The following is a 14,678-nucleotide window of genomic DNA, read 5'->3' on the forward strand; positions in this document are numbered from 1 at the left end:
AAAACTTCTTTTCACATTCAATTTATATTCACGAATAGTATGCTAATTTAGCAACCACCTTTCTTATGCTTCCCTGTATCAATTTCACATTACCATTACATGGACACCAACAACAATGAACAATGAACAGGCTTTTTAATATCTTCCTTTTCGTTTTTAAAACAAGACATGGAATACAGAATTACACATTAGATGTGGAAGTTTATCTTAGGTACCTACTTACATCTATCGATACGTAGATGTCGCCACCGTCATTATTAACTACTATCGATGTTTAACATTATATACCGGTAACATTATCCTATATGTACGATCTTTGGTTTCGTCTTATTTTATACATTCTACATTTTACATTTAACTTAATTCTAACATTATTTACAAGTATTTACACGTCTTTCCGCTCAAAGATGAAAGCAAAGTCTCTCTTCACGATCACTTCTTCGCGTATTCAACGTTTGTATTCGAGTTCTCGCCTAGACTGTTCCAGCGCCATGTTTCCGGACCTCGTGCTCGTTGTTCCTTTTTCTTTTTACTCGCGCTGTGGCGCATGTTCCACATGGAAACGGCACAACGTGTCTCATAAGTTCACTCCAGCTTCTCTGATGTTTAAATTTGTGCCTAACACGCCGCTCTCTAACCATTGGTCACTTAATGACATTTTACCAAGGACAGTAGATTCCGATAATATTAGAGATCTCTGGAAGAAGGCTAAGGCCAATCTTAAGGTTTCTCATGAAAAGGTTAGGGAAGGAAATGATCGTGGACGGAGGCCCACCAATCTAAAAGTAGGAGTCAAGCCATGGTTAGAAACTTTGTTCCCGCGGGCAAGCCTGCCCCCAGATTTCATGGCATACAAGAACCTTCCACGCCGCCCGTCCCTCTGCATCACCAATAATGATCGTACTCTCAAGTCTGCAACAACACTTCTCTATCGCCCAAATCTTACTGTTTCAATGCCCCCTCAGCTGTCTGTCGCCGTACTGTAACATCTTGTGAGGGACACAAGAGAGGAGAAACTCCGCAGCTTCACACGAAGGGTAGGTCCGAATCGTTAACTATCTAACCTACCTTTCTAAAAAAGTAACTTTCTGTCGGCTAATGTAAAAACTTCATAAAATCTCTAACTGTAAATCGGGTATAGGGTGTGATGTACCCTCTCGAGTTCCCTTTCATCTTGATTTGATGTGACTACGTTTTCTAACTGTTTTCCTCCTCTAATTGGTTAATGAAATTTGTATACGAGTCACCTCAGTAGTTTGGGAATAGCCCCTGTTTCAATGGACTGTATATCGGCAGCGGCGACAAGTCTTGCCGTCAAATTTAGCAACATGTATTTCATACTCTACAACAAAGACACTCTAACGCTGCAGTTTAACAAGTTTCTACCTATCAACTTCGAAAAGGACTTAGACATTTTTCTTCAACTAGAATTTTTTTATTTTCAAAATTCTTCTGTGTCACCCCTAGGATGTACATTTGGGGGGAGGTCTGTACCTGGAGGTAAACCTGTACGCGGAGCGTTCAAAATGAGCGCCTAAAAGAACTCCTCTATCTACCAAAGGTGAAACGAATAATACGAGAGTTTAGAACTTTACTCAGAAAATGTCACCACTAAAATTTGACGTAATTTTGTTGATGTTACCTGTACTGTGTGAATTTCTACTTCTTTTTACCATTCATCAAGAATTTTGGACAGCCTGCCATAGATATCACTGTTAAAAAACTATGATCGTGCACCCTGGTGCGAAGTGGAAGAACGTTTAATTTGAAGAAGTTTTGTATTCATGAAGTTTTATTTTCTAATCGATGTTCCTTTATTTTAGGTTGGCAATATGTATCTTTTCTTTCCGACAGTTTTCAATTTAGCCAATCACGAATTTCCGTAATTAATTTTCCTCCTCCCACAGCCTTCTTCTATGATTTTGAGTGTAAACTTTAAAGCAACCAATAAAGAGAGAGAGGGTGTTGCTGGTTTATTTGTGAAATGTCTCGAACTTTCCCCGAGGGTTTATAAACGGCGGATTTTCTCGTCTTTTGGCCATTGTATCGTCATCTAACCAGAGTGTGTGTCAAGCAGGGGGCGGGAGGCGCCTCTTTCATCAGGCAGCTGTACACCGATAAGGTAATGACCATATAACATCTTTATTCCTTGCTAACTCCGCAGTTTAACCCGAGGGAAAGTTTCGAAACTTTAACCATGTAACCAACTTCTCTAAAATGTAAATCTCCTTTCTGCTCATGTAAAGATTTCAATAATCTTTAACGATAAACCGGGGATAGACAGTGATGTACCCTCTCGAGCTCCCCTTCATCTTGGTTTGAGGTGACTACGTTTATTGCTGTTTTTCATTCTGTAATGTGGTAAATTACTTTCTTATAATAGTCACCTCCATAGTTTGGGAGTAGCCCCCGTTTCGTCGACCTAGTGCCCCCTAGGTTTTAGGAATTCGTATCTAGGAGTGCAAGTACTCGCCTCCATTCAATTTGTGTTTCGGGCCATTTACTTAACCTATTCTTTTCCGCAACGGCCCAATAGGTTGGGTACTAGATACCCCTGTTTCAAAATTGTAAGTCGTGCCTTGGTGGCGAGTGATGGTAATTTTCTGGTGTTGCCTTGAACAGGCTTGGAAAATTGAGAGCACTTTTACAACACTCGAAAAAGAACAAGGGTGCTCTCAGTTTTCCAAACCTACTCAAGGCAACACCACATGAAAATCTAATAATCACTGGCTTTACAAGGCACTATTTACAATTAGAAATCTTATTACACAGAGGTACCTAGTACCCAACCTACGGGGCCTTAGTGGAAGAAAAGCCAGGTTAACCCTTTATAGGGCAAAAGTTCGGGGTAGTTCAAAAATTCTGAAACTTTGTAAACTGCCGAGTTTGAAACGCAATTCAATAAAAAATCAGAAATAGGAAGTTAAGTGTAGGTAGGGTTAATTTGGTGGTAAATTATTATACCACTGCCTATTTAGGTCAACCGACAACACAAGGTGGGCAGTGGTATAATAATTTACCATCACACATACATTTTGTTACATCCAAGATACCGTGTGCTAACGCATAAAGTAGATCAGATTTGATCATAAAATCTTCAGAATTAAAATTCCGCACACTGACAATATCAATATGACAAAATGCATATAATTAAAATACAGCAAAGTAAAATATAGCAGTAATTCTAATGTCTTACTGACTCTCATGGAAACGTCTAAAGCAACCTTTACAAAGAGCCTTATCACATGTTTTGCAAATCAAATTATTACGCTTTTGTCTTTTCTTTGTGCTGCAATATGTACATCTGCGGTAAGTCCCAATCCCATGTTCTGGGCGTCCAGCCTTGGAGAAAATCTCTTAGTAGACGAGGTAGCTGCCGCTTCTCAAGAAGCATTTAAGTTCCTAACTTGCTGCATGAGTAGAATGTTCCCAGCCCCTGAATTATTCTCTAAGTCCTAATGGAAAACAATTTCGCCAGTGACTGATACTAGCTGCTCGATTTCCAGCTCCGTCAAGCATTTTCCCTGGGTCTAACTACAAAGCCAAGATATGAATTAAAATTTAATTAAAGGTTATATTTTCAAAAATAGCAAAACTTAACAATTTTTCACTAGGTGAAATAACAATGAAAAAATTAGGTACAAGTATACTTTTACAAACGAAAACACAAGTTCAGGGGTCTTTACAAGTTCTGGGCTTCGAGCTCCAATTTTGCTATCTTTGAGCTACTAGCCCAATTTTACCAACACACACATTGTCCAAAGGGCAGAAAACCTCTTCATACAAGGAGCACTTGCTCCCAATTTTTAACCCCAAACCTCCCAGAGGCACTTTTCAAACACCAAAAAGAGCTGACACGCTCTCAGTTTTTCAATCCTATCAAAGGCAATACCAGCCTTTTACACATGATTGCCATCAAGGCACAACTTACAATTGAAACAGGGGTACCTTGAACCCAGCCTACCGGGCCTTAATATAACAATAATAGGTTAAATTAAATGACTATAGATGCTAAAAGGAATGGAGGCGTGAATTAGCACAACTAAATACACATTTTAACACCTAAGAGGCACTAGGGCGATGACACAGGGGCTATTCCCAAACAAGGGAGGTGACTCGTATAAGAAAAATTTTAACACATTAAGGAAGAGTTAAAGATATATGAAGTTTTACAAAGACTGAAAGAAATTTACATGTTTCCAGAGATAGGTTACATATTAAAGGTTTCGGACCTGCCCCGCGGGTTAAACTGCTGACCTAGTAAGAAATAAAAATGTTAAACGGCCATTACCTTGTTTAAGAACTGCTGCCCGATGGAAGAGGCGCTACCCGCCCCCTGCTACACGTCCATACTAAGCTATATGTTGTTGAAGTGCCCAAGAGCCGTGAAAATCAGCAGTTGCTAAACCCTCAGGGAAACTTCGAGACATTTCATGAATAAATAAGCCACACCCCTTTATTTATTGGTGTACATGAAAAGATAGACTCGCAATCGAAGAAGAAACGCATGATTGGTCACAAATTAATTACAGAAATTTAGGATTGACTAAATTCAAAGCTGGCGGAAAGAAAAGATTAATACTGCCAACCCACAAATGAAAGAACGAAATTCAGTAAAGACAAAACTTATGAATACAAAATTTCTTCAAACAAAGTTCCATAACTTCGCACCAGGGTGCATGATCATAGTTTTTTAGTCGAGACATCTAGAAGAGAATGTCCTCACTTCTTCATCAATAGAAAACAAACACGTTGAATTCCACACAGTATTAATAACTTTGTAATCACAAATTTTACTGTAGTGACATCTTCTGAGAGACTTATGAGTTAATCCAGTTTTTAAAGTTCAGAGTTTCTCCTGTAGAGGAGGATTTATTGGCGCAAGATTTAACATTGCGGCGTAGGGGCATACCACCCGGTACAATTATTATTATTATTATTATTATTATTATTATTATTATTATTATTATTATTATTATTATTATTATTATTATTACTATTATTATTATTATTATTATTACGGAGTTTTGGTGGATCAGCAGAGGTGAAAGAAGGTGCGGGCTTGAATAGGTCTCAACTACAGAATTAAAGTTAATTTAAAATTTAACAAAGGTTATATTTTCTTTTCAAAATCAACAGATAACAACATTCAACAATTTCCACTAGGTGAAATAACAACGAAAGGCCGGTACAAAATAGTTTTACCCGTTCAGGGGTTTTTTACAAGGTTTTTTGGCTTCGAGCCCCACAATCACAATCCTTGAGCTATAAGCCCAACTTTATCAAGGTACAAAATTGAACAAAGGGGCAGAAAACCCCATCAAGCCAAGGAGCACTTGCTCCTAATTACAAAGTTAAGGGAAAGAGCAGACCCGCTCTCAATCTTACCAGCCTATCATAGGCCACAACAAACTTCACTTCTATCTGCCCTCAAGGCACACAAGGAAACAGGGGTATTTAATACCCAACCTACAAGGCCTTCGCATGAAGAAAACAAAACTAGTTAAATAAATGGCCCAAAATACAAAATTGAATGGAGGCGATTACTTGCACTACTACACTAAAGTTTTTATCTAAAACCTATGTGGCGCTAGGCCGATAATACAGGGAGGTGACCCGTATGAAAAACTTTAATACATTAAGGAAGAGAAGAAACGGTTACGAAAACGTGGTCACTTCACTTTCAAAATGAAGGGGAGCTCGAGAGGGTAAAGCACTCTCTATCCCGGAATTACAGTTCAAGAAATTTGTAGTTTTACATAGACTGAAAAGGGATTTACATTTTAAGGGGGTAAGTTAACGGTTTCGAACTGCTGAGCTAGCTCGAAATAAAGAGGTTAAAAGGCCATTACCTTGTAGTAGATCCGCTGTTTGAAGAATGAGGCGCTTCCCGCCCCCTGCTACATATTCACACACAGAGTTAGATGTTATACTCGTGGCCCCGAGACAAGAAAATCAGAAGTTTTTATACCCTCATGGAGAATTCGAGACCTTTCAAGAATGAGTAGACACACCCCCTGAACTTTTATTGGATCGCTTGCCGCAACATATCCATAGCGATGAAGAAAGCAGTTATTGGAGGAAAATTAATTACAGAAATTAGTCATTGGTTAAATTCAAAACAGGCGGAAAGAAAGGATCAATGTTGCCAACCCCCAAAACCACAGAACAAAATTTAGTAGAGACCACACTTTAGCATACAAGATTTCTGCAAGAGAGTTCATTCCATTACACCAGAGTGTATTACCATAGTTTTGTAGAGACATCTGGTAGAGAATGTCCAAATTTCTTGATACGGAGCAAACAAACACAAATCGAAATAGTCACAGTTCAGAACACTTCAAATTTACAAAATTTACAGTAGTGACATCTTCCGAGAAACCGTTGAGCTAATTAAGTAGTTAAAGTTCCGAGTTTCTCCAGTAGAGAAGTTATAATTGGTGCAAGATTTGAACTTGCGTCGTGGAGGTGTACCACCCGGTACAGTCCTCCCCCTCCCAAAAGTCCTTCCAAGGGGTGACACAGAAGAAAACAAAAAATTATCCAAGCCAAAGTCCAAGTTTGCTGCTGATTATTTGAAGAATTTAGAAGAGAAAAAAACTTGTCAGTAGTCGGAGGTCTCTGAAGTTGTTTGATTTAGTCCAGTTTTAGAATTTCTTTGTAGTAGTAAAAAAATAATTTATGAAGGTAATATTTTTCTAAGTACACCAAGGTTGATTTGAAGCCAAAAATGTATTCATTACAGATGCAGAGTGTCCATGTAGCTGCAGAAGTACATAGCTGCCGATTACGTTTGACGGCAAGACCATCCGCCGCTGCCTGTGTCCCGAGGAGGCCGCTCGGACCCCTCAAGTACCCTGAGATACCTCTCTCCCGCACTATGAGAGGGGTAGTCGTGGTGAAGCACGCGACGATTGTTTACAGTCCTTGAGTAGCTTGTGGTGGTGCGCCGCACATCAGCTTTGTCGGGCAGGAGGGCTCCGGCTCGCCGTACACTGGTTGTCCTCACTGGAGTGGAGTGGGCCCGTACCACACCACAGTGGCGGAACGGCGCCGCACGGCTGCGGGGGCACTGAAACAGTAAAATCTTGGCGGCAGAATTGTGTTGGACTTTTTGTTTTTAGGGTACAGTCTTGGAGTTGAGGCTGAGGGGCCAGCGGCGTGGAAACATTTATTATTTTGCCACAGGTGTAGTTTAGCAGGAGACGGGAGCGTGGTAATGGCCATTTGATGGTACAGCAGAGCTACTCTCGAGAGGGTTTTACAAAATAATACAAGATAGATGGACAAACACAGTGCAGAAGGCCATAAAAATAAAACCCAAAAATAAAACCTTGGGGGTTCTTTTCAGATGTTAAAGATCCAATGAGCAATTAATTTACACCGGTTTCACCTGAAACAGGTGAACCCAAAATATTCTCTCGGTGGCTGGGTTGCACACTAACAATTTCGCCGGCGTTAAGAAATCCAAGACGGTAAACAGCCCATGAAATCTGGGGGCAAGTTTGCCGGCGGGAACAAAATTCTTGACCATAACTTGGTCTCCTACCTTTAAATTGGTGGGCCTCCGTTCACGATCATATCTTTCCCTAACCTTTTCATGAGATATTTTAAGGTTGACCTTAGCCGTCTTCCAAACATCTCTAATATTATCTGGATTTATTGTCTCTGGTAGAATATCACTAAGAGACCAAATGTTAGAGAGCGGCGTGTTGGGTACAAACTTAAGCATCAAAGAAGCTGGAGTAAACTTATGGGATTCATGAACCGCCGAATTCAAAGCAAAAGCTAACCAATGCAGGGACGTGTCCCACCTAGAATTATCTTCATGATGATAGGCAATAAGAGCCGACCTCAGATTACGGTTGACCCGTTCAGCTAGAGGTGGTTGAGGATAGTAAGCAGAAGTAGTCACATGAGAGATGGACAGATCAAAACAGAATTTACGAAAAAGATTGGAGGTGAAAGCTTTAGCATTATATGAAACAATATATTGACACGGACCAAAAGAAGAGAAGATTGAATTTAAACGTGAAATGGTGGACTGAGCAGTAGCCAGCTTAGTCGGAAATAACCATGAGAATCTAGTGAAGCCATCAACGCACACCAGGATGAACTTGTTGGCATTCCCCTCTGACTGGGGGAAGGGTCCTACGTAGTCGATGTAAAGACGTTCCATGGGGCGCGACGCTTGATGAGAAGACAGAAGCCTTTGCTTAGTGGACATGGTGGGTTTACTAAGCCAACAAGATTTACAAGCTTTTACTAATTCACGGATTTCTCCGTCCATACCTTTCCAAATGAACATTTCTCTGATCTTTTCCCGAGTTTTGAAGATGCCTAAATGCCCCTCTAATGGGGTCTCATGGTAGTACAAGAAGATCATCGGTACAAGAACAGCTGGAACCATTACTTTCATCATCTTATATTGCCTAGACGGGCAACATAAAACACCATTCCTCAGTACATAAGGGACGACATGTTCCCCAGAAGAAAGGGTTTCCATGATCGGAGCCAGCGTCGGATCATCACGTTGATATTTTTCAATATCCCTAAAGAGCATGGGAGCATCAGTTAGAATGGCATTAACCTCAGGTAGTATGGACTCGGGAGGTGAATAACTATCAACCTGCTCAGGGGTCTTTACGTCATTAGAAAAAATACGGCTTAGTCCGTCTGCCACAAAGTTTTCAGTACCTCTTATATGCCTAACATCAAATTGGAAGGCCGAAATTCTGATGGCGCAGCGGGCTATACGACCAGTACGACGCGGCCTATCTAAGACCCAGTTTAAGGCTTGGTCATCAGTTTCCAAGTCGAACTTGACATGTTCCAGATATAGACGGAACTTTTCTAGAGCAAACAAGACTGCCAAACCTTCAAGTTCATAAATGGAATACTTGGCCTCTTGAGCCGATAAAGTCCTAGAGGCATAGGCGATGGGTCGCCTCCCTAGTTCGGTTTCTTGAAGAAGGTCAGCAGCTACCGCCGACGAAGACGCGTCGATTTGGACGATGAATTTCTTAGAGAAATCCGGCATAGCAAGAACAGGGGCATTAAAAAGGGCTAATTTCAGGTCTGCAAAAGCGGCTTGTTGAGAAGGCCCCCACTCAAATTTGACGCCTTTTCTGCGGAGTAAGTTCAAGTGCGCCGCTCTATTGGCGAAATCTGGAATAAATTTCCTGAAGAAATTCACCATGCCAATGAACCTGGCAATCCCTTTGATGTCCATGGGAGGTTTAAAATCACGGATGGCCTGTGTTCTGGAATGATCGACTGCGACACCATCGGGCGACACAATATGCCGTAGAAATGACATAGAGGGCTTAGCGAATGCAACCTTGGACAACTTCACCGTTAACCCTGCCTTACGAAGGCGACTCAGGACCTCTTTCAGATGATTTATGTGTTCTTCAAAGGTCTCAGAAAATACGACATCATCCAGATAATGATATAAATACTCAAATTTGATGTCAGAGAAAACTTTATCTAGCAGTCTCGTAAGCACAGCTGATCCCGTGGGGAGCCGAAAAGCACCCGGTTGTATTCGTACAAGTTCCAATCTGTGGCAAAAGCTGTCAGGTGTTTCGATTCCTCTGCTAGAGGGATCTGATTATAAGCCTGATTAAGATCTAAGATGGTGAAGAACTTAGCTTTACCAAACCATGAAAAACAAGAGTGAAGGTCTGGAAGGGGCACAGATTGTAACACCACCTTCCGATTGAGAGCTCTATAGTCAATTACAGGCCGGAAGCCCCCTTGGGGTTTTGGGACTAGGAAAGTAGGCGATGAATACGCCGACTTAGAAGGGCGAATAATACCATCTTTCAACATCTGACCTATGAATTCTTTCAAAGCCTTCATTTTAGGAGACGATAACCTATAAGGTGGAAACATAACAGGGATCGAATCCGTAACCTCAATCTTATATTCTATGAGGTCAGTAACACCCAGAGTATCAGAGAAAACCTCTGGAAACGACTGACACAACTTGCGAATACTATCACCCTGCTCCTCAGGTAGATGTCTAAGGTCTAACAACATCTCATCCTGGGTAGGCGAAATAGATGAACATGACACAGAACTACATTTTGAAAAAGGGATTTTGGAATTACTATCAAATTTGAAAGTGCACGACTTGCTCTGAAGGTCGGGCACTAGACCGGTGTGAGACATGAAATCAGCTCCCAATATAATGGGGCAAGGCATGTGCTTGGCCACAAACAGTTTAGCTTTCCAAGTAAATTTGGATATACGAATTTTGGCATACAGAAAACCTAAAATTTCTAATGGAGAGGAGTTAGCCGAAACATATTGAACCAAAGACGAACGATAATCAGGAAGTTTACACACAGCCTTTAAATTGGAATACCACTCTGCCGAAATAATGGAACAAACACTGCCAGAATCTAATAGAGCGGTTACCGGTTCATTAATCAATTCAATTTTGAGAAATGGAACAGGCGCGGGGGTATCCGCCGCAATCTTAAGACATTCTTTGGGACATTCAAATAAGAATGTAGAACAGTTCTGACATTTCCCTGAAATTTCGGTTGATTTACTTAGGGCTGAGCCTCGAAAAGATGAGTTAGCCGACTCAGCCGACGCCACTAGTCACTTTTGATTGTTGGTGGAAGTTGCACTCGAAGTTGAGCAGGAAGGAGTGCTATTTGAATTCGGGCAATTTTTGACAATATGGGAGAAAGCGCCGCATTTAAAACAGCCTTGGGCTGAACCTGCTCCTTTATTTGTCCTACTAGATTTAATTAACGGACACTTGTTCCGGAAATGACCAGACGACCCGCAAGCGTAACATTTACGGGGTGTGACGGGTCGGCGAGGTGGAGGCCGAAAATTACTAGAGGATGAAGACGGAGGGGGCTCCCTCGCAACACGTAATGTGTCTGCATACCTAACCCCTTCGGCTGACACAGCCATAGCCTCTAGTTCAGCAAAAGTTTGAGGACGCGACGCAAAGCAAACATATGACCTGTATGACGGTGAAATTCCTTCCACAATGGCCTGTACAATCTGGTCTTCAGGAAAATGAAGAGCAAATACCCTGGTGTAGAATTTGATGTCTTGGATGAAGTCGGCAAGATTTTCATCCAGACGCTGTACTCGGTAGTAGTACTTTTGAATTAGCGATGACCTAGCTCGAGCGGGGATAAAATTTGCTAATAGCTGGGCGTGGAACTCTTCTATAGATGACTGATCAGCAATAGCTCTTACAATTTTGTCAGATAGAACACCGATTGAATAGGGGTAAATAATCTGCAGAATTTGATACGGAGCAAGAGAAAACACAAGGGCATGATCCTGAAACTCAACGAAAAATCTTAGAAAAGCAACTACATCACTGGTGGAATTAACAGAAAACTTAGAAATACCCTTGAGCAGCATTGCTAATGGATGACGCAAACTACTGAACCCGGGTGACATAGTCCGTCAAGGTCTAAGTGGCGGAGAAGCTGTTTCAGAGGGTGGATTATTCAATACAAAAGGTGGAATGGATGTGAGACGAGCGGAACAGACGTTGCGCCTACATTCTTCCCCCGTGGGAGACTGCTCCTCGCTCAGGGTGTTGGTTGGCTTTGGAGGGTACTGACCCAGTTCACAATAGGCTCACTTTACTGGATAAAGCGGAAAGATTTTCGAGAACAGCGCTCGCCCCATTCCCTTGACAGTCATTTAACTTTAGAGACAATAGATCAGTAACCCTATTGTAAAACTGGAACAATCTCGCTTGCACGCGCTTAAGTTGATTTCGGGATGGATCCCCTCCTTCAAAAAAACTAACTACAGATGCGAGCTCAGTAGTATTTTCGGTGATCCTGGAGAGAGCTTCGTCAATATCTTTCTCTCCCAAAGTAGGGATGGAAATAGGCAAATCGAGAGATTCTTTAAGTTTGTTGGTATCGGCCGCAACCGCGCCTCCAGATTGAACATTTCTAATTGTTAATTCATAGATCACGTCCTCCTTGCGCAAATAGCCGGGATGAAGGTCAGGAGGGCCGGACATGATGACAGAAAATTTTTACAAAAATTAAAAATAAATTCCAGCAACTGAGAAAATTGTTAGAGTTCGAAACAAAGCAAGTTTAGCCGTCAAAAGGGGCTAAACTGAGACCCATTCAACCACGCTCTGCCACCACTTGTTACGGAGTTTTGGTGGATCAGCAGATGTGAAAGAAGGTGCGGGCTAGAATAGGTCACAACTACAGAATTAAAGTTAATTAAAAATTTAACAAAGGTTATATTTTCTTTTCAAAATCAACAAATAACAACAGTCAACAATTTCCACTAGGTGAAATAAAAACGAAAGGCCGGTACAAAATAATTTTAACCGTTCAGGTGTTTTTTACAAGGTTTTTGGGCTTCGATCCCCACAATCACAATCACTGAGCTATAAGCCCAACTTTACCAAGGTATAAAAATTGAACAAAGGCGCAGAAAACCCCATCAAGCCAAGGAGCACTTGCTCCTAATTACAAAGTTAAGGGAAAGAGCAGACCCGCTCTCAATCTTACCAGCCTATCATAGGCCACAACAAACTTCACTTCTATCTGCCCTCAAGGCACACAAAGAAACAGGGGTATTTAATACCCAACTTACACTGCCTTCGCATGAAGAAAACAAAACTAGTTAAATAAATGGCCCAAAATACAAAATTGAATGGAGGCGATTACTTGCACTACTACACTAAAGTTTTTGTTTAAATCCTTTGCGGCACTAGGCCGATGATACAGGGGCTAGTCCCAAGCTAGGGAGGTGACCCGTATGAAAAACTTTAATACATTAAGGAAGAGAAGAAACGGTTACGAAAACGTGGTCACCTCACTTTCAAAATGAAGGGGAGCTCGAGAGGGTAAAGTACTCTCTATCACCGAATTACAGTTCAAGAAATTTGTAGTTTTACATAGACTGAAAAGGGATTTACATTTCAAGGTGGTAGGTTAACGGTTTCGAACCCTCCCCGAGAGTTAAACTGCTGAGCTAGCTCGAAATAAAGAGGTTAAAAGGCCATTACCTTGTAGTAGAACCGCTGTTTGAAGAATGAGGCGCTTCCCGCCCCCTGCTACATATTCACACACAGAGTTAGATGTTATATTCGTGGTCCCGAGACAAGAAAATCAGAAGTTTTTATGGCCTCATGGAGAATTCGAGACATTTCAAGAATGAGTAGACACAAGCCCTCAACTTTTATTGGATCGCTTGCCGCAACATATCCATATCGAAGAAGAAAGCAGTGATTGAAGGAAAATTAATTACAAAAATTAGTCATTGGTTAAATTCAAAACAAGCGCAAAGATAGGATCAATGTTGCCAACCCCCAAACCACAGAACATAATTTAGTAGAGACTACACTTAAGCATGCACAATTTCTGCAAGAGAGTTCATTACGTTACACCAGAGTGTATTACCATAGTTTTTGTAGAGACATCTGGTAGAGAATGTCCAAATTTCTTGATACGGAGCAAACAAACAGAATTCGAAATAGACACAGTTCAGAACACTTCAAATTTACAAAATTTACAGTAGTGACATCTTCCGAGAAACCGTTGAGCTAATTCAATAGTTGATGTTCCGGGTTTCTCCAGTAGAGAAGTTATAAATGGCGCAAGATTTGAACTTGCGTCGTGGAGGTGTACCACCCAGTACCATTATTATTATTATTATTATTATTATTATTATTATTATTATTATTATTATTATTATTATTATTATTATTATTATTATTATTGTTACGGGGTTACCCATGGAATGCAGATGTGAAAGAAGGTGCGGGCTGGAATGGGTCTAACTACAAGGCCGAAAGATTAATTAAAATTTCAATAAAGGTTATATTTTCACGAAGAGAAAAACTTAACAAATTTCACATAGAATTTCAACAAATAACAACAAGTCAACAAATCAGGTACAAGACCAGGAAAAGCCAAGATTTAAGATGATTTAACAGTCTGGGCTTCAAGCCCCAATTTTATAATTCCTGAGCTCTCAGCTCACAAACACATTTTACCAAACTTCAGAAAACCCCTAATTACATGGAACACTTGCTCCCACCTAGTAATGTCAAGCCTCCTAGAGGCACCTTTCAAAACACCAGAAAGAGCTGACCCGCTCTCAGTATTTCAAGCCTATTCAAGGCAATACCATACATTACAATCACTTGCCATCAAGGCACTATTTACAAGAATTAAACAGGGGTATCTCGTACCCAGCCTACAGGGCCTTAGCCGAAATATCATAGGTAAATAAATGGCCCGAAAACAAAATGAAAGGAGGCGAGACTTGCACTCCTAATGCACGTATTAAAAGCTAAGAGGCACTAGGCCGATGACACAGGGGCTATTCCCAAACTAGTGAGGTGACTCGTATAAGAAAAAAGTTAACACATTAAGGAGAGAAGAAAATCGGTTATGAAAACGTAGTCACCTCAAATCAAAAATGAAGGGGATCTCGATAGTGTAAAGCACTCTCTACCCCCATTTACAGTTAAAGTAATATGAACATTTTACATAAGCCGGCACTAATTTACATTTTCAGACGGGCAGGTTACATTGAAAATGTTTCGTACCCTCCCCGAGGTTTAAACTGCTGAACTAGCAAGAAATAAAGATGTTAAGTGGCCATTACCTAATAGAAGAGCTGCTGCCGGATGAAAGAGGCGCTTCCCG

Source organism: Anabrus simplex, chromosome 4, assembly GCF_040414725.1.
Source record: "Anabrus simplex isolate iqAnaSimp1 chromosome 4, ASM4041472v1, whole genome shotgun sequence".
NCBI lineage: Eukaryota > Metazoa > Arthropoda > Insecta > Orthoptera > Tettigoniidae > Anabrus > Anabrus simplex.